Here is a 26,422-nt window from a genome sequence, read left to right as displayed (position 1 = left end):
GGGCATGAGGAGTGGCCCAAAGACTGGAGCACGAAACGAGGCGAGAGCAGGTTCCTTCGGCCCCGGGGAGGAGTCTGCGTTTCATTCCAAGGATGACGGGAGCCCAGAAGCCTCCGGCAAGGGAGCAGGCGGATGGCATTTGCATTTTGGCCAAACAGCGCTGGCTGCTGTGTGGAAAGCGAGCGAGAGCGTGGGCTTTTGTAGTTTTTGTGTTTGCCTGTGACCCGCGGGGAGCGAAGCGGCACCACAACCGTCTTCGTCTTTAAGAAAAATGACACGAAATGGCGTTACAAATACCGAAACAGGGGCAGGGCTTTGCAAGGGGCTAGTGGCCCTGAAGTCCAAGCTTCATTGGCCTCGGGATAAAGCCACTTCTGATTACAGCCACATCACACACACACACACACACACACACACACACACACACCATACACAATATACACACTTGAAACAGGTCAGTATTTATCATATTATGCACTAAGTGCCGGGCTATTTTCTATTGTGCTTTTTTCCTTCTATGCCATTCCATTCCATTTCTCCCTAAGGCTGTCTGTGACTCACTACAGTGATTTCATGACCCACTAATAAGTCCCAAGCTGCCCTTTGGAAGACACTGGCTTAGAGGGAGGCACAGGAAGTCCCGAAGTGGGGCTTTGAAACAGAGCGGGCCGGAGGCAGGGTGTGTTCGGCTCAGGTGGGGCCACAGCCTGGGCTGCGGCTCGGACACATGACGCACAGCCACCTCCCCGTGTGAGGAGACACAGGGCCTCGCAGCCTGCCGGGACAGCTGGCAGGAAAGGGCCCCTCGCTGCATGGCTAATCTGACCCTAAGAAGATTTTGATTTGAATCACCTTTTTGCTTACGGTGGCCTTGGGTTTCCTGTGCCTCTCTCCAAATCAGCGTTTTCCCAACTGCAGTTTGGAGCCTATTAGTGGGTCATGAAATCACTTTGGTGAGTCTCGTACAGCATTAAAGAGAAAGAAGGAATGGAAGAGAGGAGGAGAGAAGAGGAGAGAAGAGAAGAGAGAAGAGAAGAGAAGAGAAGAGAAGAGAAGAGAAGAGAAGAGAAGAGAAGAGAAAGAATGGAATGGAATAGAATAGAGAATAGAACAGGCAGAGCACATGGTAAGGTTAAGTACTGATTTATTTGTTGTGTGTCCGTGTGTGTGTGCATGCATGTGCCGTGTGTGTGTGCATGCATGCTTTTACTTCCAAACGGCCATTAAATAAGTAAAGCTGTAAATGCAGGGCAAAGGAAATCAATCATGCCCAGTGATTCAGACACAGAATTTACAGAATGGAGCAACTCAAGAAAGTCCAGACCGAGAAATACAGAAGAGATCCAGCCCCCACAGATGCGTCGGACTCTGCCAGATCATGACTCAGTGAAAGCTGAGCAGTTTCTTCACTCGGCCAACTTTTTTCCTCGTTGCTGTTCAATCCAGCCGTCCTTCCTCCTGCATCCCGGGGGCCTGGGTAGGAAGGGGCCTCCAGTACTGGAGTGACTCACCCTCCTACCAGTCACCTCAGAAGCCCTCAGGCCACGATCATTCTTTTCTCTTCCACACAGATGCTCCTGCCAGCTACGGGTCACGGCTCCCAACATGTGGGAACCCGCTTCAGGAATTTCCCACCAAGTCGCAGCTCGGTCCTCGGTGTGTCAGGAGTTTACAGAGAAATAGCAGGGCTCCTGGACTATTCAGCACGAGTTGGATTTGTGTCTTGAAAACAAAAGAAAAAAACAACATTTTCTCAACTAAAAACCACAACAAGGGGTCTTAACTTAATTGTTCTGATGTACACGATTTATGTGAAAATCACAAAGTTCAAGTCTACATAAGTGTGTTTTTTTTGTGAATTACCTTCGTGAGAAAGAATTACATTTTTTTTTTTCAAGGGTGCCATGCTAGAAAAATCCAGAACGTGGAGCCATCACGTCTGGACATACGTAGGTGCACACACGTAGGAAGGCGCACGGAGCCCCCCTTGCTGTCTTCACCCCCCCCCATTGGTCCACCCACCCCCCCCCCCCCCCAGCGGCTTGCGCTTCTCGCCCACACTCCGCTGACCCAGCGTTGCCAAGATCCTCACCGATCTCCAGGCTCTAAAATGCAACGGACACACTCTGGTTCTCTGCTTGACATCTTGACATCGTCCAATACAATCTGTTTCCCTCTTCTTCCTAAAGCACACCCTTCTCTCGGCTCCCACCTGACGTCACACAGTCCTGGCATTTCTTCCGTCTCTCTGGCCACCTCTCAGCTTCCTTTGCCAGCTCCGCTTCCTCTACGAAACCTCAATGGGCAGTCCCATCCTGGGTCCTTTTCCCTTTTTGTCCTATATGGTCTGTCTCGGCAACAGGCGGTCATGGGGAGGTGGCGTGGGAAATGTGTGAAGGCAGATTGGGGTCGTCACACTGATGGAGCGGAGGCTGCATCAGCAGCCTTTAGTGCTTCCTCGTCCTCGTCCTTAGCAACTGGAATCATCTTCTAAAACAGCAGCTCCAGTCCTCCCACACCCCGGCTCAACCTGGCCATGGGTCCCGCTGCTCTCAGAATGCGGCCCCCGAGCCCTCACCACTGCCGGTGAGGAAGACGTCTCTTCAGCATCGCTCACCCTTGCTGAGTTACTTGAGCCACCTTCTGCCACTCGTCCATGACACCCTACATACTGGCTGCTATGATAACTCTTTTGTCACTTCAAATAACAGTTTTGGTGCCAAGAAACATTTTTGACACTTATCGGTGAAAAAATATACACTTACTGCTTCTGTTCATGAAATAAATAAACCATCTCATCACTATTTTCTTAAAGTTTTTTTTAATGTTTTATTATATACTTTTGAGAGAGAGAGAGAGAGAGAGAGAGAGAGAGTTAGCGGGAAAGGAGCAGAGAGAGAGAGGGAGACACAGAAATCAAAGCAGGCTCCAGGCTCTGAGCTGTCAGCCCAGAGCCCAACGCGGGGCTCGAACTCACAGACTGAGAGATCATGACCTGAGCCGAAGGCAGATGCTTAACCGACTGAGCCACCCAGGCACCCCTCTAATCGCTGTTTTTTAACAAAGAACATTTTATTCTGTTAACCAAATCTTTACTCCATAATTACACAAGCAATTCATTTAAATTTTAATCACACAAGCAAAAACAAAAAAATCCTAAGACACCCCCACCTTAACAAATGCTCCTTCTCTTCTCCTCCCCCACCAACCTCCCCCCCCCCCCCCCCCGCCAGTGGCTAATGCTAACATTTCCCTAGTTATCTAGTGTTGGTTCGAATGTCACATCTTTCAGGAAGCCTTCCCTAGGATGAGCGCTCCCATACATTCTCATGGCTCCTAGTCTGTCCCTTTCCAGAACTGATCATCACTGTTATGAATTACTTGGTTGTGCAGCTCTTTATTGAATGTCTTTCTTTTCTGGTCTGAAAGCAGCCCTGTGGGATGAGGAATGAGCCAGCCTCCTTCGGTGAGGGTCCTGTGGCTCCCAGCACAGTACCTAGCAGAGTGGACACTCAGGACATAGCCAATACACGGATTCCAGTTCTCATTTCAGATGCTGACCCAGCAAGAGTGCCGATTTTCCCGATTTTCCCGGAGATAAACCCAGGAGAAAAGTGATAAAATTATGAGAAAGCCCTAGGGGGAATATGGTTGTGAAAGGAATGGGGGCGGTGGGGGGGTCAGGATTTGGCCAGAGGCAGGAGTTGGCAGATGGTCTACGGAAACACTCAGAACAGAAACCATGGGCTCTGTGCTTATTCCTCCCCAACCAATGTCAGGGACAAACAGTGACTTCCCTAGACCCATGCTAACCCTGCTAAGACCCATGCTAAGACCTGTGGTCCAGTTGTCCCCGGGAGAAAAATCTCAGTAGTTCTGTGCTTGTGAGGAGTTAAGAAAAACACGTAGGGAAACACACACACACACACACACACACACACACACACAGTTGATTCCCTTCTCTGACAGCTCCCTTTTCAAACCTCCATGCCAAAGGAATCACAATCTAAAACTCTTCCTGAATAGTTTCTCCCTGGGGCAAAGGATGGGGAGCCAACCTGAGGAGTTTGTCTGGCTGAGTATGGAGTGACTGCAGGGACCGATGCATCCACCACCGTATCTCCCTGGGACAGTGGTAGCCTAGGCACGGTCTGAGAGAGACACCAGTGCCCCGCAGCCCCGCCATGGAAAATGAGCTCACAGGTCAAAGTAGCAAAAAGCATTAGAGAGGCATAACCATTTTCAAGACGAACAAGCAAGGAAATAACAAAAACTAGGTTACAGAGTCCATTGGAAGCAGAGATGTTTGTAAGTCCAAGAAGTGGAAATTAGCCTGATAGGGAAATACAAATCAAAACCACACTGAGATACGACCTCACATCTGTCAGAACGGCTCACGTGAGCAACTCAGGCAACAACAGATGTTGGCGAGGATGCGGAGAAAGAGGATCTCTTTTGCATTGTGGGTGGGAACGCAAGCTGGTGCAGCCACTCTGGAAAACAGCATGGAGGTTCCTCAAAACACTAAAGACAGAACTACCCTACGGCCCAGCAATTGCACTGCTAGGTATTTATCCAAGGGATACAGGTGTGCTGTTTCGAAGGGACACATGCACCGCCATGTTTATAGCAGCCCTATTGACAATAGCCAAAGTATGGAAAGAGCCCACATGTCCATCAAGGGATGAATGGATAAAGAAGATGTGGTATATAAATATACAATGGAGTATTACTCGGCAATCAAAAAGAATGAAATCTTGCCATTTGCAACTCCGTGGATGGAACTGGAGGGTATTATGCTAAGTGAAATTAGTCATTCAGAGAAAGACAAGTATCATATGACTTCACTCATATGAGGACTTTAAGACACAGAACAGATGAACACAAGGGAAGGGAAGCAAAAATAATATTAAAAACAGGGGGTTATGGGAGGGGGATGGCATAAATGGGTAAGGGGCATTAAGGAATCTGCTCCTGAAATCATTGTTGCACTAGATGCTAACTAACTTGGATGTAAATTTAAAAAATAAATTATATTTAAAACCTTGACCTGATAAATCATTAAGAAATAGGGGAGGGGTACCTGGGTGACCCAGTCGGTTAAGTGTCTCACTCTTGATTTTGGCTCAGGTCATGATCTCATAGTTCATGAGATTGAGCCTCTCATTGGGCTCTGTGCTGACAGCATGGAGCCTGCTTGGGATTCTCTCTCCCTCTCTCTCTCTCCCTCTCTCTCTGTCCCTCCCCTGCTCATACTCTTTCTCTCAAAATAAGAAATAAACTTTAAAAAAATCTTTAGGGAGCCTGGGTGGCTCAGTGGGGTAAACGTCTAAAGTTCAGCTCAGGTCATGATCTCACAGTTCGTGAGTTCGAGCCCCACATCAGTCTCTGTGTAGACAGATCAGAGCCTGGAGCCTTACTCCAGGTTCTGTGTTTCTCTGCCCTCCCCTGCTCATGCTCTGCCTCTCTCTCTCAAAAACCAAATTAACGTTAAGAAGAAAATTTAAAAATAAAATCTTTAAAAAAAAGAAAGGACGAAGGGGAAATGAAACAATAATAAAACAACATAAAAAAGGAACTGAGCATATGACATAAAAATACATAAGTAGTTGAAGTAAAGACACGTTGATGGAAATAAATAGCAGACTGGATGCAATTCAAGAACAAGTTGGTGAATTGGAAATCCAGCCTGAGGAACTTCTTTAAAAGAAGGGCCAAAAAAAAAAAAAAAAAAAAAGGAAACCATTAGAGGAAAGCAAAGAAACATGGGTGATTTATGTGTAAGTGCTAACATGGGTGGCTCAGTCGGTTAAGCGTCCGACTTCAGCTCAGGTCACGATCTCACGGTTCGTGAGTTTGAGCCCCACATCGGGGTCTCTGCTGTCCGCACAGAGTCGGCTTCGGATTCTCTGTCCCCCTCTCCCTCTGTCCCTCCCCCATTTGTACTAAATAAATAAATAAATAGATAAATAAAAGCATTTTAAAATATGCAACTATCAGGGCGCCTGGATGGCTGGGTCAGTTGAGCGTCCAACTCTTGATTTCGGCTCAGGTCATGATCTCGCGGTCCGTGAGTTCCAGCCCCGCGTCGGGCTCTGTGCCGACAGCTTGGAGCCTGGAGCCTGTTTTGGATTCTGTGTCTCCCTCTCTCTCCGACCCTCCCCTGTTCATGCTGTCTCTCTCTGTCTCAAAAATAAATAAATGTTAAAAAACAAAAACAAAAACAAAAAAAGTTGCTGCAAGAAACATAGAAATACAAGTGACTGAATACCTTAGAAAAGTCAGTTGTTGTCTTAGCCTAAGAACAGGAAAGAAAACACATTTATAGTTACCCAGAAGTCTAGATCAGAACTGTCCAACAGAAATGCCACGTGAGCCATGAAGGGCACCAAGAACTATGAGAGTATGCTAAGTATTCGTCTTATTTGATGGAGGAAACAAATTCTAATATTTAAAGACATCACAAATGTGGGACAAAATGATTAATAAATGAAGAGCCAAACTGGGACACAGGATGGTTCCCAGGGTGCAAAATTTAAAGAAGCACTCACTCTCAGGTGCCGACCTTGAACTCGTCTGATCCCGAGTGAGTGCCTCCTTGAATTTTGTGCCTGGGAAGCATGTTTGCCTCACCACACTAGTCCCAGCCCTGCTTAAGACAGAAGAAATGTCCCAAATATAGTAATAACTGCAATAAACGTAAATGAACAAAATGCACCAAGTGAAAGATACAGATTGCTGAGCGAGTGGGAACAAAATCAAGATGTACGCTGTCTTATAATATCTGAATACCTGCAACACGAGACCGCACAAAGATTGAAGGCAAAAGCATGGAAAAAGACATACCAGGCAGATGCTAGCCAAAAGACAGTTTGTATATAACAATATTAATATCATATGAGATTAGAATAACCATACATAATTTATTGTCTAAAGCAACATATCTTTGAGAACAAAAGGTATTCTTAAGAATGACAGCAGGAGGGAGGCACCTGTGTGGCTCTGTCGGTCAAGCCTCCGACTCACTTGATCTTGGCTCAGGTCATGATCTCGTGGTTGGTGGGATCGAGCCCCACATCAGGCTCTGCGCTGGCAGCATGGAGCCTGCTTGGGATTCTCTCTGTCTCTCTCTCTCTCTGTCTCTCTCTCTCTTTCGCTCTCTGATCTCCCCTGCTGGTTGGTTCTCTCTCTCTCTCTCTCTCTCTCAAAATAAATAAATAAACTTAAAAAAAAATTACAGCTGGAAAAGAGAAATAAACTGGGACTGTCTTAAGCAAAGCAAGATGGATGGTCAGTCATGCAATATGAAATAAATCAGAAAGTATTATTAAGGATAAGAAGGATTTCTAAAAATTATAAAGGTTTAGGGCACCTGGGTGGCTCAGGTGGTTGGGCGTCTGACTTCCGTTCAGGTCATGATCTTGTGGTTCATGGGTTCAAGCCCCACGTCAGGCTCTGTGCTGACAGCTCAGAGCCTGGAGCCTGCTTCTGATTCTGTGTTCCTTCTCTCTCTGCCCCTCGCCCGCTCATACTCTGTCTCTCTCTCTCTCTCAAACAATAAATAAAAGACACTAAAAAATTTTTTTTAATTATAAAAGTTTTAACTCCTCAATATTATATGAAGCAAAAAAAACCGGATAAGACAGAGAAAAAAGGAACAAACAAAAAAACAGACTCTTAAACACAGGAAACAGACTGGTGGTTGCCAGAGGGGAGGTAGGTGGGGGGGTGCGTGGAATAGGTAGAGGGGATTAAGAGGAACAAACTTCCAGTTACAAAATCAATAAGTCACAGAGATAACAGGTACAGCATAGGGAATATAGTCAATAATATTGTAATAACATATAGTGATAGATGGTGACCACATTTATCATGATGAGCACTGAGTATGGACAGAATTACTGAATCATTATGTTGTACACCTGAAACCAATATAACACTGTATGTTAATCATACTTCAACTTAAAATTTTTGATAGACATATAGGGGGAAATTGCTCAACTCCACCTTCATGATAGGAGATTTTAACACACCATTCTCAGTGAATGATGGGCCAAATAAACAAACAAAAACTCGGGCAAAAATATAAAAGGTTTGAATGTCACCTAAAAATACATACAGGGTTATGTATCCAAAGCTTTAAAAATGCGTTTTTTCAATCACATATGAAACATTTACAAAAATTGATCATATACCAAGCCATGAAAAGGCCCTAAACAAACTTCAGAGAATGAATATCACACAAACCAGACCTTCTTGACCAGACGCAACTGAGATAGAAGCTAATATAAACAGAAATATTTGCACGTTTGCCGGTGGGCATATAAACTGATGTGAGAACACTGGGGGAAAGTTTAGCATGGCCGCCTAAAGCGAAATAGCCACGTACCCTACGATTCAACAATTTCACTCTTAGAAACATACCTGAAGCTCTTGTACCTGTAAATCAGGCAAAATATACAAGAACGTTTGTAGCGGGACTGCTCTCAGTCCGAAAAACCTGCGGGCGCATGGCTGGCTCGGTCCGTGGGGCATGTGACTCTTGATCTCAGGGTTGTAAATTCAAGCCCCACCTTGATGGTAGAGATTACTGGGGGGCGGGGGCGGGGTGGACCTGGAAATAACCTAAAAGCTCATCAAGGAAAAGTAGGAGAAAAGATCATGGGTGAGTTTGTTTTGTCCTGCCGTGTAACAAATTGCCACAAATTTAGTGGCTTAACACAACACCGATCTATTACCCCAAAGTTCCGTAGGTCAGAAGTCTGGACAGGTGGTAGCTGAGTTCCCTGCTCAGGGTCTCCCCAGGCCGGCTCAAGCCGCTGGACAGGCAGCCAGCCCGTCTGAGGCTGGGGTCTGCTGGCAAGCTCACTAGTCGTTGGCCGAAATCGATTGCCAGTGGTTGGAGGTCAGAAGCTCTACTTTCTTGATAGCTGTCGGCCAGGCGTTCTTAGCTTCTGTAGGCCACCTGTCACATGGCCCTGTCCACAGCATGACCGCTTTCCTCTACAAAGCTAGTCGGGAGATTTCACCGCAACTTTAAATCTCTGACTCTGGCCCCAGAGATAAAGGGCTTGTGCGATTAGGTCAAGTTCTCTTTCTTAAGATCCACTGATTTGGGACCTGAATCACATCTGCAAACTCCCATCACAGCAGCACTTAGATTAGTGTTTGACTGAATAAGGTGTGTGTACCAGGGCCCAGGTGGCCACCTTACTCTTCTGCCGTCCTCAATGGTCTGTTCACCTGATGAGTATTATGTAGCTCAAATGGGATGAGTTACAGCCACCAGCAACTGGTGGGATTCTCCTTAGCAATTTAATATTATAAGGAAAAACTAGAGTCCCAAAGACCCTGAATTAAAAACCACTAAAGGGGCGCCTGGGTGGCTCATTTTGTTAAGCCTTCGACTTCAGCTCCTGATCTCGCGGTTCTTGAGTTCAAGCCCCACATCAGGCTCTCTGCTGTCAGCCCAGAGCCCACTTTGGATCCTCTGTCTCCCTCTCCCTCTGTCCCTCCCCCGGCTACCCCCCCCACCCCCTCAAAAATAAATAAGCATTAAAAAAAAAAAAAGGATGTGTGTATTCCCTCCGTGGCTGGGGAGGCAGCTGGATTCCGGATAGCACCAAAGAGGCAGTAACTGATTTCCTCAGGGCAACCTCACCACCTTGGAAAACTTCCAAAATGCAAGTCGAAATGGCCATTTGTTAGAAAAGGCTCGTCTGAAAATATCTGCAGTGATCAGATACCACTCTTACCCACTCAGACCTTGAACTCTCTTACGCCTGTTTTCTATTTCCTCTCTTCCCCAATGCCGCTGGCTCCTGTGCCCCTGCATTTAAACATACCCAAGGCTCTCCTGGGGGGGGGGGAGAGGTGGGGCAGGAAATGAAGCAAGACCTCTCTTCCCCCAAAACCCTTCCAGCAGCAGCACTAGCGAAAGATGTTGCAAACACATCCTCTACAATCTGAGTCTCGGTCCTCAGGACACCCACGGCCACCTGACTTTCGCCCTCTCCATTGCACAAAACCTGCCCTCCTCCACCAAGCCACCCACCACTGCTGGCATTTAATTTTCCCGGCCTTTTGGCACCCTTTGACTCTGTCAACCGCTTCCTCCATGAACCCTTTTTTCTTAGAAGCTGTCACCTCCCTGACCGCTCCTTTTCCGATTCATCCACGGGTTCGTTTTCCTCCACTGTCCCCTAAATGCCAAGGGACCGTTGCCAATTGTACACTGTCGGTCTCCAGATCCTCCCTTGCGCTCAACCTTCTTCACTCTGGGTGCACAGAACCAACTAGCCACAGGAAACGTCTTCAAACCCTTGTACCTAGAACTCTCTGTACCCCAAGCTGGGCTCGCCATTTCCTCCACCCCCCACCCCCAACGTCTGCTCCTTCCTTGATGTGTCCTCTATTCACAGGGCTGTCCAGAGAAACAGAGCCAATGGGATACGCAGAGAGAGACGGATTTCTTTTAAGGAACTAGTTCGCAAGATTGGAGAGGCCGGCAAGCAGGAAGCCTAGGGAAGAGTTGCAGCTGAAGTCCGAAGGCGGTCTGGAGGCACAAGTTCTCTTTCCTCAAGGGACCTCACTCTCTTTTCGTACGACCTTCAAATGACTGGATGAGGCCCACCCACAAGAAGGGTGATCAGCTTTACTCACAGTCTGCTCATGTCAATGCTGATCGCGTCTAACAAATACCTTCACAAAAACACCTAGACTGGCATTTTGCCAAAACCCAGGTCCAATGGCCTAGCCAAGGTGACTCAGGAAATTACCCATCACACGTACCATCTTGGAAAATGGTACCACTGTCTAACATCCCCACACGCTTCTGACCCATAGACGTCCTGGTCCAGGGCCCCATCACATCTGAGCTACGACAAGAGGCTCGGCCCCGCCCTCTGCCCTTGCCGTCTCACCTTCGCTGGTCACAGTGAAAGTGAATCTGCTGATCTTAAACTGGCCTGTGATCATTTCCTGCTCTAGACTCACCATGAGCACCACAGTTGCCGCCCAGTCTGATATAGGAATGATCTGTTGTTGGCTCAGATACCAGGAGCGGTGTTACTGGTGTGCAATTTTTCTAGAATGAAGAACTGGTGGTTACGTTTGGAAGGAAACCGTGCAATCTAATTTACACAACAGTGACAATTCTAGAAAAGTCAATTGCATTAAAACCATACCGTCTCAGTCTGCTTGGGCTGCTATAACAAAATACCCTAGACTGGGTGGCTGAGACAACAGATGTTTATTTCTCATGGCTGTGGAGGCTTGAAGTCCAAGATCAATGTGTTGGCCAATCAGCTCCCGGGGAGACTCTTTCTCTTCTTATAAGGTCATTAATGTCATTCATGAGGGCTCCTTAGTATTCACCTTAGAGTTCCTTACAGCTTTCACTCTGGGGGACATTGACTAAATCCTCTCTGGTGAGATCAGGGGAGTTGGAGCGTTGTCATACCCAAAAACACTATCATTCCCCAGCACTTATGCCAGGACCTAGGATCCAGTCAAGGCAGTTTGATAGGCTCTTGCCAGCCTCACACAAGCTGCCTGCCTTCCTGAGCCACTCCTCTAGAAAATCCTAGGGTCTTCCAGAAATCCATCAGCTCTGGGGCGCCTGGGAGGCTCAGTCACTTAAGCGTCTGACTCTTGATTTCAGCTCCGGTCGTGATCTCACCATTCGTGAGACACAATCCTGCGTCGGGGTCTGCGCTGACAGCAACATTGAGAGAATCAAGGTACATGAGAAAACAGTGAGGTTTAGGGATTTTAAAAAATGAATCCACATTTCCATAGTGACTCACTAGCTGAGATTCAATAACACATAGGTAAAATTAACTCATTGCCATCGTATTGGCTCAAGAGACTTTAGCAATCACTTGGTCCGCTGGCATGTTCTGGATAAGAATGCTGTCTCAAATCCCATTACTTCCTTTTTCCTTTCCCTTCAAGCCCCGGTGACACCCATTTCTCAAGAAATCTTGGAGGATGATCTGGGCTCCAGAGCACTGCAGCAGCCCCAGGACCCTGACACCTTACTCATAAAGACCCTAGTAGGGTGAGGGCATGAACAGAGCCAAGTCCTAGAGAATGATGTTAGCCTAAAAAGAGAGTTGAAGAGGAAGGAAATGACTAATTCTGAGAATCAGAGGTCATGTGCATATGGCTTAGTCTCTGAGTTGAGGTTGGGTGTGATGGAGGTGGGGCCTCTTTGTCACCCAGGGCCAGAAAATGGCCCAAATGCCAAGGCTGGAACACCCGGAACTATTATCAGAGACATTTTGCAGCTGAGCCGGAAGAAGCAGCCCCTCCATGGCCCATTTCCTTCCACCTGCCTGGGCCACAGAAGGCAGCTACAGAGAGAAAAAAACTCGGTGCGGTTGAACTATGGTTTCTCAGTTTGAGACTCGGGGGGGATGGGGACAGGGGAATTGGCCCACACTGTCCTCACACATGCAAGTTTGAGGAAGAGCTCATGGCTTATAATGGGCACAGCCATCTACAACCTCAGCCACGAACTGCCAAGAGGAAGCTAGAGCTGAACATTTCACCCCAGAAGTAAACTTGACTAATGAAACTGTTCATGCCAGAGTTGAGGCCAGATCCTGTCCTGCAGGCTCCTGATTCGGTTTCCTTTCCATTGATCCCGAGAAGAGTTGAAAGGCATGGGATTCTGCATTTATGAAAAGAAGGATCAAACCCACTTGTACTCTCTCCAGCCCAGAGAAATGCCTTCACTGGGTCACCTTCCATCATGAAGACTTTGATCTACCAGGGTATTTCACGACTAGAATGTTCCTTCTCCACAGACCTCCTTCAAGACCTTTTCTGTTCAGCTCATTAGCAGAAATGTTGCCATACAGCTTCCTGCAAAGTGCCGAAGCTGCCAGATACATCCTTCCCTTCCGTTTTCAAATCTACCCACTCTTTCTGCCTTCCTTTGTCCTGTTGCAAAGGACAAAAGGTCCCTGCCTCTACCCAAAACCAGCCCCTTCAGTGTTTGGGATCCCCCTCCCATCTGAACAACTTCGCTCTTGCCTTTATCTCCTTGTTTCCCCATTATCAACTTGTCACTCTATAAGATCATCCTCAACAGACTGTGAACATGCCTGGTAATCTCCCACCCTTTTACCGGAGAGACAGGGAGTGAAGGGATGGGTGAAACAGGGGACAGGTGATGGGGATCAAGGAGGGCACTTGTTATGGTGAGCACCGGGTGCTGTATGGACCTGTTGGACCACTGCATTGTATGCCTGAAACTAACATTACACTGGATGCTAGCTAACTGGAATTTAAATAAAAACTTTAACAAAAAATAAACAACACCCACCCCTTCAAAGAACGGTGAGATACCACCACGCACCAACTGGAGTGACAAAAATTCAAAACGCTGACACCACCAAAAGCTGACAAGGGCAGGGGGCATTCATTCACCGCTGGTGGCAATGCAAAATGGTACGCCCACCTTGGAAGGCAGCTTGGCAGTTTCTTACAAAACGAAACATACTCTTAAAATACGATCCAACGACTGCGCTCCTTGATACAAACCCAGATGAGTTGCTCACACAAAAACCTGCACACGGATGTCTACAGAGGCTTTATTCATAACTGCCCAAACTTGGAAGCAACTAAGAAGTCCTTCGATAGGTGAGTGGATGAACAAACTGTGGTACACGTTTACAATGGAATATTATTCGGCACTGAAAAGAAAGGAGCTATCAAGGGCTATGTGCTGTATGATTCCAACTATATGTCATGACGGATAAAGCAAAACTATGGAGGCAGTAAAAAGATTAATAGTTGCCAGGGTTAGAGAGGAGAAAAAGAGAATGACAAGTGGGGCACAGGACACAAGCTAGATGCCGCAATGGTGGATGCAGGGCTTTATTCTTTTGTCAAAACTCAGGGAATGTATAACACCAAGAGTGAACCTTAATGTAAAGGGTGGACTTACGTTGATAATCATGTATCAGTATAGCTCCATTGTAACAGATGTCCCACACTAGTGCAAGAAGTTAACAGGGGAAACTCGGGGAAGGAGTGATATGGGGACGCTCCGCTTTCCACTCAACTGTTCTGTGAATCTGCAGCTGCTCTAAAAAAATAAATCATTTATTTTAAAGAGTAAAAATAAAACTATTCACCTGTGTCTCCAGGGGCCATCCTGGCTCCCACCTCATTTCTCTGCTCACTTCCCACCAGAACTTTTCCAAAGCTGCTTTCTCACCTTCCATGTTTGTTCCCAACCCTATCTCTCTTTCTAGATATATATTCCTCTCTCTCAGTTTCCGGTTGCTGGGAAAAGGAAGTATCACAATCTTAGTGGCTTAAGATAACATAAATGTATTAGTTTACAGTTTGGGAGGTCAAAAGGCCTAAAATCAAGGACAGAGCTCCCTTCCTTCTGGACTGCAGCAAGAAATCCGTGTCCTTGCCTCTTCTAGCTTCTGAAGGCCACCTGCATGCCGTATCCTCTGTCTTCAAGGACATGGCCCCTCCCTCTGTACTTCGATCTTTCTCTTCTGATTCTGACCCGCCTGCCTCTCTCTTATGTGGATCTTGTGATTACCTTGGGCTCATGAAAATAATCCAGGATAATCTGTCCATCTCAAGATCCTTAATCACATCTGCAAAGTCCATTTTACTATCTAAGGTAACATAGTCAGAAATTCTGGAGTTCAGGGGATGGGTGTCTTTGGGTTGAGGGGGGTACCATTCTTCAGCCTGCCACACTCTCTAACTGGACTCCACTGAGACAGCTCTTGGCAAGAGGTTCCTGGCAGCCTCTGAGTTGCAAAGCCCAATGGTCACTCCTTCATCGGGTTCAATCTATCAGCCACAGTCAACAGAGTTGATTGAGAAAGTCTCTTCCCTTCACTTCCATGACATCCAATCTCTTGGTTTCCTACCATCCAACTGACCATGCATGGCAGTTCCCTTGCCTCGCTTCTCTCCTGGATGTCTAGACATTGGCGAGACTCAGGGCCAGTCCTCAGCCCTCTTCCCCATCTGTTCTCTAGGTGACCCGACGCGTCTGATGACTTAATGCTCCAGCTCTATGCTGACGATGTGCAAATTTAGAATTCCAGACTATACCTTTACGCCAACGCCAAAAACTGTATACCTCACTACCTTCTTTGTACGTCTTCAATACATTTTTACTTTTAAACAGTCACAAAGGTACAGAAAAGTTGAACTATGGGACAAAGAGCTTTTTTTCTGAGTCATTTCCTGTGGCCCATCACCCCTAAATACTTTCATGTTTACTTCCTAGGAGCAAGGACAGTCTTCCACATGACTATAATACAACATTCATGATAAGGAAATTAATTTTAATGAGTTAATACCATCTAATCCCTGGACCTCCTTCAGGGGTCCCCAGTCAAGTCCTCTGAAAAGGACCCAGTTCAGTTACAAATTGCTTTTAGTTGTCATGTCTCTTTAATCTCCTTTAGTCTTGAAGTTTTCCTTCGACTTTGACCTTCATGACCTTGACCTTCATGACTTTAGAAGACTACTGGCCAATTATCTTCTAGAATATCATTATATTTGGTTATACACCTTTGGCAGGAGCATCGCAGATGTGGTCTGCTATCTGAAGAAGACATTGCTCCCTGCTGAGCCATATGCAATTTATGCAGCGTTGTCCCAACATTGACGGTGTTCAATTACATCATCCGATTTAAAATGAACTCTGACAACATAGGCCACCGTAAAGTTACTCTTTTCACCTTTGTAATTAATAAGTATGTTTTGTGGGGACATGCTTTGAAAGGAGGTAAACATCCTAGTCTTCATCAAACTTTCAACTTACTCAATATAAAACAAGGAAAACACCAGTGTGGACTCATGATGTCCCTTTTTATTAAGTGGGTTATAATCCATTACTGGCATTATTTATTTTGATACCCCCATTGTCCTTGTTTGGGCCAGTCCCTTCGACATGCCCCTATCATTCTTTGAGAGCTTCCTTGCTTTCCTGCATAAGGTGTTCCAGATCTGCCTTGTGCTTCCCCTGCCCCTACCCTGGAATCTCCAAGGAACCAGTTTCTTTTACTGGGTAATTATATTTCGAATCAAAGATCTAGGAACTAGGTATGCCTATCACTATTGGAATGTCACCAAGCCCCTCAGAGGGCAGAGCTAGGGGGGGAAATACACACATACATGTATGCATTCATATCTCAGAGGGCAGAGTTAGATAGATAGATAGATAGATAGATAGATAGATAGATAGATAGATATAGATATAGATATATTCATTCTATAATTATATATATTTATTTTTAATATTTATTTTTGAGAGAGAGAGAGAGAGAGAGAGAGAGAGAGAGAGAGAGAGAGAGAGAATGGGCAGGGGAGGGGCAGAGAGAGAGGGAAACACAGAATCCAAAACAGGCTCCAGCCCCGAGCTGTCAGCACAGAGCCCGACGCGGGGCTCGAACTCATGAACCGTGAGATCATGACCTGAGCTGAAGTTGGACACTTAACCGACTGGGCCACCCAGGCGCCTCTATATATTTCCATTATATACAAAAATATATAGCCTCACGCATACTTATATTACTTATAAATATTTACATTCACATGTGCACATTCTATATTGTGCATATTATCTTTTATATATTCTATTGTGTCTATTATATTACTATACCTATTTACATTTTATGTCGATATCTATCTTTCTATGGGTCTACCCATCCATCTAGAGAAAACCATGAGTTCACGTCAACACCTCCAATTCCAATCCAACACCGCAGAGTTGATTCTAGTCTCTTCCTCTCACTACCTGTTTCTCCAACAGAACCTTAGCTCCCATTAGCCTTGATAGATTGATAGTATGACTGATCCCCCCTGTAGTATGTAACCAATCTCCAATCTCCCCTGCCCCCCCCCCTTTCTCAGCATGAATGCCCTCCTCAACCCACCTGGGCTGTCCCCAGGAGAATTCCTTCCTCACCCCTTTTGTACCTCACACTGCCCCCTACCCCCGTGTGGGTGCAACCCTCACTCTCCGGCATGCTCTGACCCTCCACGAAAGATTGTCCTCACGGATGCCCCCTTTCTCCCCTCGATGGGTTTCCACGGCTCCCCCATCACTCACCAGCATGGTCCCTGTCTTGCTCTGTCCCACCTAGCAACTTCAGGACTCTACCTGCCTTAGCATCAGGGGGCCTGTCAAACTTAACACTACAAGGCAGAATGTTAGATTTCCATCCTCTACCCTTACACCATTTTTCTCTCAGCCTTTCCCATGTCAATGCACGAGTCCAGTAGCCAGCGCGTTGCTCCAGCCCTCGATACGGTCATCCGTGATTCCACACTAGACTTGCTCTTCCCTTTCCTTCTTTGGCTGGTTCCTGCCCCGGGGGCTTTTGGGCTTAGCTCTTCTTCCAGCCTGGCCCTCTAGGAACTCTTAGCCTCAGACTTCCCATTGTTCACGTCTCAGCCCAGATGTTCTCAGCTGAGGGAGGCCCTCCCAGACCAGCTTGTCCCACGTAGCTCTCCCAGGCCCCCTCCGGCTTACCATCCGTTGCTTTCTCCTCACATCACTCTGAAAGTATCTTGTTTGCTTATGGTCTGTGTCTGCACCCCCAGCCCCCCTCCACCCACTAGTTATATAAGCCCCACCGGAGAGCAGAACTTGGCCTGTGTAATACACTGTGCTACCTCCAAAACACACAACAATAGTTAACACGGGTGGGTGCCCAATATATATTTCTGAGTGAATAAACAAAGGTGCATTTTTAAGAATGTCGTAGACTTTCTTTACAGAAAAATCCAGCATATAGTACAGAGATTTCCCATATAACCCTTCTCCTCCATACAGTTTCCCTTATTGTTAACATCTTGTATTGGTGTGATACATGTTACAATTGATGAGCCAATAGTGATACAATATTATTAAAGTGTAAAGTTTACATTGGGATTCACTCTTTGTGTTACCCAATTCTACGGGTTTTGACAAATGTATAATGTCATGTAGCCACCACTATAGTATCACGTAGGATAGTTACAGCGCCCCCAAGTCCCCTGTGGTCCACTTTTTCTTCCCTACCCTCTTCATACCAAAACACTGGAAACCACTGATCTTTCTACTGTGTCTATAGTCTTGCCTTTTCCAGAATGTCAGGTCATTGGAATCATACAGCATGTAGCTTTTTCAGACTGACAGGTTTGTAAATTTAGATCCCGCCATGACTTTTTGTCTAGATAGCTTATTTCTTTTTATTACTGAATACTATCCCATTGTACGGATGTGGCCACCATTTGTTAATACGTTAACTTGTGGAAGGAAATCTTGGTGGCTTCCAGAATAAAGCGCTCGTCGATTTTTGCGTGACTACAAGATTTCAACTCATTGTAGTAAGTTCACGTTTGCTGGGTCATATGACGTAAGAGTATGTTTAGCTTTGTAAGAACTGCCCAACTGTCTTCCAAAGTGATTCTACTGTGTTGTACTTCCACCTACAAGGAATGACTCCTTCTACTGCTCCAGGATTTCGGGTTGCCAGTGTTTGGGATTTTAGCCATTCTAATAGGTATACAGTGGTACCTCATTGTTGTTGTAATTTGCCATTCGTTGCTAACAAATGATTTTGAGAACTTTATATGCTTCCTTGTCATCTACCTATCTTTTTTTATGAGGTGTGGGTTCAGATCTTTGCCTCCTTCGTAATTTGGTTGTTCTCTTGTCACGTTTTAAGAGTTCTTTGTACATTTGGATACAAATCCTTTATTAGATAAGTTTTGCAAATATTTACTCCCAGCCTGTACCTGGTCTTTTCATGATCTTAACAGTGCCTTTTGCAGAGCAGAAGTTTTTAATTTTTTTTAAATGTTTATTTATTTTTGAGAGGGAGAGAGAGATACAGAGCATGAGCAGGGGAGTGACAGAGAGAGAGGGAACACAGAATCGGAAGCAGGCTCCAGGCTCTGAGCTGTCAGCACAGAGCCCGATGTGGGGCTCAAACTCAGGAACTGTGAGATCATGACCTGAGCCAAAGTCGGACGCTTAACCGACTGAGCCACCCACGCGCCCCAGAAGTGTTTAATTTGAATGAAGTCCAACTTATCAATTTTTTCTTTTGTAGATTGTATCTTTGGTGTTGTATTTAAAATTCATTGGCAAACCTAGGGTCATCTAATTTTCTCCTATGTTATCTTATAAAAGTTTTAGAGTTTTGCACATCACATATGTAGGCCTATGATCTACTTTGAGTTAATTTTTGTGAAAAGTGCGAGGTCTGTTTTTAGCTTCTTTTTTCTTTTCCTTCTTTTTTTCTTTCTTTTCCTTTCTTTTCTTTCTGTGTGTGCGTGTGCGTGTGCGTGTGCGTGTGTGTGTGTGTGTGTGTGTGTGTATTCAGCTGTTCTAGTACCATCTGTTGGAAAGACTATCTTTCTCCATTGAACTGTCTCTGCAGCTTTGGCAAAGATCAGGCGACTGTATTTGTGTGGGTCTTTCTCTGGACTCTTTGTTCTGTTTCATTGATCTAGTTGTCTGTTCTTTCACCAAAATCACACTGTCTCGATTATTGTAGTTTATGGTAAGTCTCGAAGCCAGCTAGCTTCAGTCTTCTGACTGTCTTCTTCAGCCATGTGTTGGCTATCTGGGCCTTTTGCCTTTGCACATAAACTTGAGAATCATTTTCTTGATGTCCACAAAACAATCTGCTGTGATTTGATTGAATGCAAATCCAATTGGGAAGAACTAACATTTTAACAATATTGATTCTTCCTATCCATGAATATAGAAATCTCTTTATTTATTTATATATTTTTTTACTTTCTGGCTTCACAATTTTGTAGTTTTCCTTATATACATCTTCTGCATGTTTTGTTACACTTAGAAAAATATTTTACTTTGGGGGTGACAATGTAAATGGTACTGCGCTTTTTTTTAATACGTGTTTTTTCAATTTTTTTTTATGTTTCTTTATTTTTGAGAGGCAGAGACAGACAGAGCGCGAGCAGGGGAGGGGCAGAGAGAGAGGGAGACACAGAATCCACAGCAGGCTCCAGGCTCTGAGCTGTCAGCACAGAGCCTGAACTCATGAACCACAAGATCATGACCTGAGGGACGATTAACCGACTGAGCCACCCACACGCCCCAATGGTACTGTGCTTTTAATTTGAAATTCCAATTGCTCATTGTTGTGTATAGGAAGCAGTTGACCTTTGTATATTAACCTAGTATCCTGCAACCTTGTTATAATCACTTATGACTCTCAGGAGGGTTTTTTGTCTGTTTGTTTGGGATTTTTTGGTGAGTTCTTTGGGATCTTCTACATAATTATGCCATCTGCAAACAGACACCATTTTATTTCTCCCTTCCCAATCTGCAACCCTTCTCCTCCTTATTTGTAGGACTTCTGGCACAGTGTTGAATAGGCGGGAGGGAGAAGTCATCCTTGCCTCGTGCCCGATGGTGGGAGAATACAGTTTTTATAATGTTAGCTGTAGGTTTGTTGGTAGATGTTCTTTATCAAGTTAAGGAAGTTTCCTTTTATTCCTAGTGTGTTAAGAGTTTTTGTCAGGAATGAATTTTGGATTTTATTAAATGCTTTTTCTGCATCTATTGATATAATCATGTGATTGTTCTTCTTTCGCCTGTTGATATGATAGCGTATATTCATTTTAGATACGTGGATTTTTGAAGATTGTACAAGCTTTACATAACTGGAATAAATCTCATTTGGACATGGTCTATAATTCTTTTAATCATAGTTGGATTTGATTTGTTAATATTTTGTTGAGAATTCTTACTTCTGTATTCACGTGAGCTATTGATCTGTGGTTTTATTTTCTTGTATTGTCTTTATCTAGTTTGGGTATTAGGGTCATGCTGGCCTCACAGAATGAGCTAGGAAGTGTTCCTTCTACTTCACTTATCTGGAAGAGTTTGCAAGAAATTGTCATCATTTCTTCCTTAAATATTTGGTAGAATGCACAGTGAAACCATCTGGGCCTGGGGCTTTCTTTTTGGAAGATTACCAACTATTGATTCAATTTCTTTAACAGATATAGAATGATTTCAATTATCTATTTCTCTTTGTGTGACTTTTGATAGATTGTGTCTTTCAAAAAATTGGTCTAAGACATCTAAGTTATCAGATTTATGGGCATAGAAAATTATTCAGAATAGTGCTTTATTATCCTTTTAATATCCATGGGATTAGTAGTGATTGGTCCCTCTCTCATTTCTAATTGTAGTCATTAGTGTCTTATCCTTTGTTGTTGTTGTTGTTGTTGTTGTTGTTTGGTTAGCCTGGCTAGAAGTTTATCAGTTTTATTTATCTCTTCAAAGAACCAGCTTTAGTTGTGTTGATTGTCTCTATTCATTTCCTGTTTTCAATCTCATTGATTATTTCTGTCCTCATATTTATTCATTCTTTTCCTCTACTTGCTTATATTGATCTTCTTTCGCTAGTTTCCTTAGGTGGAAGCTTATTGATTTGATATCTTTCTTCTTTGCACTGCTTCCCACAAATTTCAATAAGTTGTATTTTCACTTTCATTTAGTCCAAACGTTTTCTCATTTCTTCTAAGCCTTCTTCTTTGGCCCAAATGTTTTCTCATTTCTTCTAAGACTTTTTCTTTGGCCCATTTGTTATTTAGAAATGTGTTGTTTAACCTCCAAATATCTGAAGGTTATCTAGCTATCTTTCTATTAGTGATTTTGAGTTTAATTCCATTGTGAACTGACAGCACACTTCGTGTGATTTCTATTTTTTTCAGATTTGTTACGGTGTGTTTTACAGTCCTGAATATAGTCTATTTTGGCAAATGTTCCAAGCGAGATGAAGAATAACGTACAATTTGCTGTTGTTGGATGAAATACTCTACAAATGTCAATCAGAGCCAGTTGATTGGTGATGTTGGTCAGCTCAACTATATGCTTACTGATTCTCTGACTACTGGGCCTGTCGATCACTGATAAGGGGGTCATGAAGCCTCTCTACTCATGGATTTGTCTATTTCTCATTGCAATTCTATCAAATTTTGCCTCACATATTTTGACATTTTGTTGACACTTTGTTAGGCACCCACACCTTAAGGATTGTTATGCTTTCCTGGAGAATTGATCCCTTTATCATCATATAGTGTCCTGTTTATCCCTGATAATTTTCTTTGTTCAGAAATCTGCTACTCTGAAACTGACACAGTTACTCCAGCTTTCCTTTGATTCATGTTGGCATGCCATAGATTTCTCCATCCCTTTGCATTTAATCCATCTGTGCCTTATATTTAAAGTAGAGTTCTCGCAGATAACGTGTCGTTGGGTCTTACTTTTTTACACACTCGGTCTCTGTCTTTTAATTGGCATATTTAGACCATTCACATTTAAGGTTATTATTCACATAGTTGGGTTAAGGTCTACCATATTGGTAGCTGCTTTCTACTCTATTTATACTTGTTCTTTGTTTCTTTTTTAATCTTCTATTCTTTTTTTAAAATTTAAGTTTATTTCCTTATTTTTGAGAGAGACAGAGACAGCGTGAGCAGGAGGGGCAGAGAGAGAGAGAGACAGAGAGAGAGAATCCCAAGCAGGCTCCTTGCTGCCACTGCAAAGCCCGACATAGGTCTCAAATCCATGAAACCGTGAGATCATGACCTGGGCAGAAACCAAGAGCTGGATGCTTAACTGACTGAGCCACCCAGGAGCCCCTTTAATCTTTTACTCTTTTCTGCCTTCTCTAGTTTTAACTGAGCCTCTTATATGATTGCCTTTTCTTTCCTTCATTAGTATATCTATTAAAAAGAAGTGTAATCATCAGTGATCGCCCTAGAGTTTTCAATATACATTTACAACTAATCTAAATCCACTTTAAGAGAACACCACACCATTTCATGAGTAGTGCAGGTACCGACCCACAATATGTTTCCAATTCCTCCTCCCCATGCCTCGTAAACTTTATTATTACACATTTCATTTATCCATAAGCTCTAATCACCCAATTCAATGCTATGGTTATTATTTTAAATAATAATCTATTAGATCAATTTAGAATGAGAAAAATAAAAGATTTTATTTTACTTTTATTTATTCCTTCTCTAGCAGTCTTTCCATTTTTATACAGGAAGAGTGTCCAACCTATATTATTATTTTTTTCTTTCTGAAGAACTTATTTTAACATTCCTTGCAAGGCAGGTATACTGGCAACAAAACCTTCCATTTTTGTTTGCCTGAGAAAGTCTTTATTTCTCCATTGTTTGAAGGATGATTTTTCTGGATATAGAATTTCAGGTTACTGGGGTGTTTTTTTACTTTACATCACTCTTCTTGCTTGCGGTTTCTGAAGAAAAATAACATGAAATTCTTATCCTTGCTCCTCTGTAAGGTAAGATGTTTCATTCCTCTGGATTCTTTCAAGGTTTTCTTTTTGTCTTTGGTTTCCTATAGTTTGAATACGAAATGCCAGCATGTAGATTTTTCGGTATTTATTCTTAGTATTGTCTGAGCTTCCTGAGTCTATGATTTGGTGTCTGTCACTAATTTTAGAAAATTCTCAGCCATTATCGTTTCAAACACTTCTACTCCGTTCTCTCTCATTCTTCTCTTTCTGATATTCCTTTCCTACTACGAATGTGATACCTTTCGTAATTGTTCCCCAGTTCTTGGACACTCTGTTCCTTTTTTATTGATTGATTGATTTTTACTTTTTAGTTTGGGAAGTTTCTAATTTTTAAGTTTTGTTTATTTATCTATTTTGAGAGAGCAAGAGCGAGTATGTGCATGAGCAGGGGGAGGTGCAGAGAGAAGGAGACAGAGAAAATCCCAAGCCGGCTCCATGCTGCCAGCACAGAGCTTTATGCGGGGTTCAGATTCACGAACCATGAGATCATGACCTGAGCCCCAGTCAAGAGCTGGATGCTTAACCAACTAAGCCATCCAGGTGCCCCTAGTTTGGGAAGTTTCTATCCACATATCTTCACACTCACTGATTCTTTCCTTGGCTATGTCCAGTCTACTGATAAGTCTGCGAAAAGTGTTCTTCACTTCCGTTACAGTGTTTTGTTTTGTTTAAATTTCTGGCATTTCCTTTTGACTCTTTCTTAGAATTTTCATCTCTCTACTTACATTACTCATCTGTTTTTTTTTGTTGTTGTTGTTGTTGTATTTTTCCTCCCAACACCAACCAACTCGAATGCCAGCTGGTGTCCTAGAATTCAATTCAACGCTGACACTAAGTACCCAGAACTCACATCAGACTTGGCAGGTGTAAGGCTCAGTCCTCTAAGACTGCCCTCACTTCAGATACCAGTCACAAGTTTTGGGTTCCCGGCCCACCCACCCTTCTCTCCGACTTGACTACAGAGTCAGGGGTTCCCATGACCACCCTGCCAGGTTTGAAAATTCGCTAAACCGACTCACAAAACTCACCAAAGTGCTTTACTTACCATTGCTGGCTTACTGTACAGGATACAACCTTGGAACAGCAGGAGTCAAGTGCAGTTTAACTTTTCCTACGGTTTCCAAGACCCCTGCTCCCTGCACACCGATTCTCTCTCTACATTGGTCTGCCTCTCCGGGTTGCTGGCTGCAGTTTGTGCTGTGATCAAAGAAGAGATTCACTGCTGGATTGAAGAGATTTCCAGTTGGCTCAGCTTTTCTCTTGTGAGATGTGGAGTGACAATTTCTAAGCACTTTACATCTTGGAACGGACCGTGTTTGTTTTTTAAAATCTCTTTCCATGGGACACCTAGGTGGCTCAGCCGGTTAAGGGTCCAACCTCGGCTCAGGTCATGATCTCACAGTTTGTGGGTTCGAGCCCCACGTCGGGCTCTGTGCTGACAGCTCAGGGCCTGGAGTCTGCTTCAGATTGTGTCTCCCTCTCTCTCTGCCCCTCCCCCACTCATGCTGTGTGTGTGTCTCTCTCTCTCAAAAGTAATAAAATGAACATTAAAAAAATGTTTAAGGGGCGCCTGGGTGGCGCAGTCGGTTAAGCGTCCGACTTCAGCCAGGTCACGATCTCGCGGTCCGTGAGTTCGAGCCCCGCGTCAGGCTCTGGGCTGATGGCTCGGAGCCTGGAGCCTGTTTCCGACTCTGTGTCTCCCTCTCTCTCTGCCCCTCCCCCGTTCATGCTCTGTCTCTCTCTGTCCCAAAAATAAATAAAAAACGTTGGAAAAAGAAAATTAAAAAAAAAAAATTAAAAAAAAAAAATAAAAAAAAATGTTTAATAAAATCTTTTTTCTGATTATATAAGTAAAAATATTTGGGAATTACACATTTGGAAAGTGAAAAGAAGAACCTAAAAATCACCTTGAGCCGCCCAGTCTATAATTAATCATTGTTAACATTTGTATATATTTCTATTCGTCATGTTTCTATTTGTGGGCATATTTATATTCATAACTATGTTTTTATAAAAGGATGGAGTTCTGTATTGTCTTTCCCCCACTGTCAGGGACTATTTCTGAAGCTTCTCTAAAACTGCTGCTGAACATATTTCCAATGTTGAATGTCTTCTGTGGGGACCCTGACCCGGTGACGAGTTCCCTTCAGGTCTTATGGGGCTGGTGACAATTCTCCTCTTGAAGACTGAAGGTCACACATGAAGCAGACTGACATTCTCTCATGACCACCTCGGTGCCTATTGTAGGGAGGAGGGTCAGCAAACATTAGTTGACTGGACGGGTGCAAATGTCCCCTTTTTCAGCTACAAAAACTATGAAACGTCCTCCTCCCCCTTTCCTGAAACAGAGTCCAGAAAGCCGAAAGTCAGATTGGATGCTCGATGAGAACTTAAGGGGTTCGTGTATTTCTTTTCCTAACCCTTTGAGGGGATTTTCAACATTTCCATATGAGTAGCTTTAATGTTCCAAGCATACATACATTTTCCTGAAAGTTACCTTATATTCTATTTTGAAAATTGCCAATATAAACCACAGATACGCAAAATAACGGGGGACTATCTTTCCTCTCCTACCCTGAACACTTTGATCCGTGGGGGACTGGGGAAACAGGAACGCAGAGGGGAGGACTCACCGATGAGGAGGGAAGCGCATTGACAATATCGGCAAAGGCCTGCTCCAACCTGGAACTACACCAAGCCTTTGCAGCTCGATGGTGGCTACTTTTATCCCTGTTTCATCGATGGGAGCACTGTGATCGGAGTGGCTTAGAGAACCGGCAGGTGCGGGAGCCAGGAGAGAACCCATCCACTCCTTCATTCGTTCACTCATTCATTCATCCCACTTTCACTGAGTAAATAAAAGGTGCTAGCGAGGCTTTGTTCCCAGGGCCAAGCACCGGTCTAACCCCTGAGGATCCCGCAGGAAAGCAAAGCGCACATCCCTTGCCCCCGGGCCCCACGCAGCTCCCGAGGGGAGGACGCTGGGGGGAGTGGTAAGAGCTGGCTCCGCGCACGTCAGGCGAGTGGCCGATCCCGGGCTCCGCCCCCGGCCCGCGCGCTCC

At 44.4% G+C, this 26,422-nt stretch overlaps 1 long non-coding RNA gene across 1 annotated transcript; it reads right to left on the bottom strand.

The window, feature by feature from the left end:
- Positions 1-1,270: 1,270 nt before the first annotated feature.
- Positions 1,271-26,394, bottom strand: LOC109249713 (uncharacterized). Its single transcript, XR_002072725.2, has 2 exons — positions 25,994-26,394; positions 1,271-1,722 (listed from the first exon to the last, which is right to left on the bottom strand). It is a non-coding gene; the product is annotated as an uncharacterized LOC109249713 (long non-coding RNA).
- Positions 26,395-26,422: the final 28 nt, after the last annotated feature.

Source organism: Panthera pardus, unplaced genomic scaffold (genome assembly GCF_024362965.1).
Source record: "Panthera pardus isolate Hobbes unplaced genomic scaffold, ASM2436296v1 HiC_scaffold_16, whole genome shotgun sequence".
NCBI classification, from domain to species: domain Eukaryota; kingdom Metazoa; phylum Chordata; class Mammalia; order Carnivora; family Felidae; genus Panthera; species Panthera pardus.
This window is presented reverse-complemented; position numbering and strand designations above follow the sequence as displayed.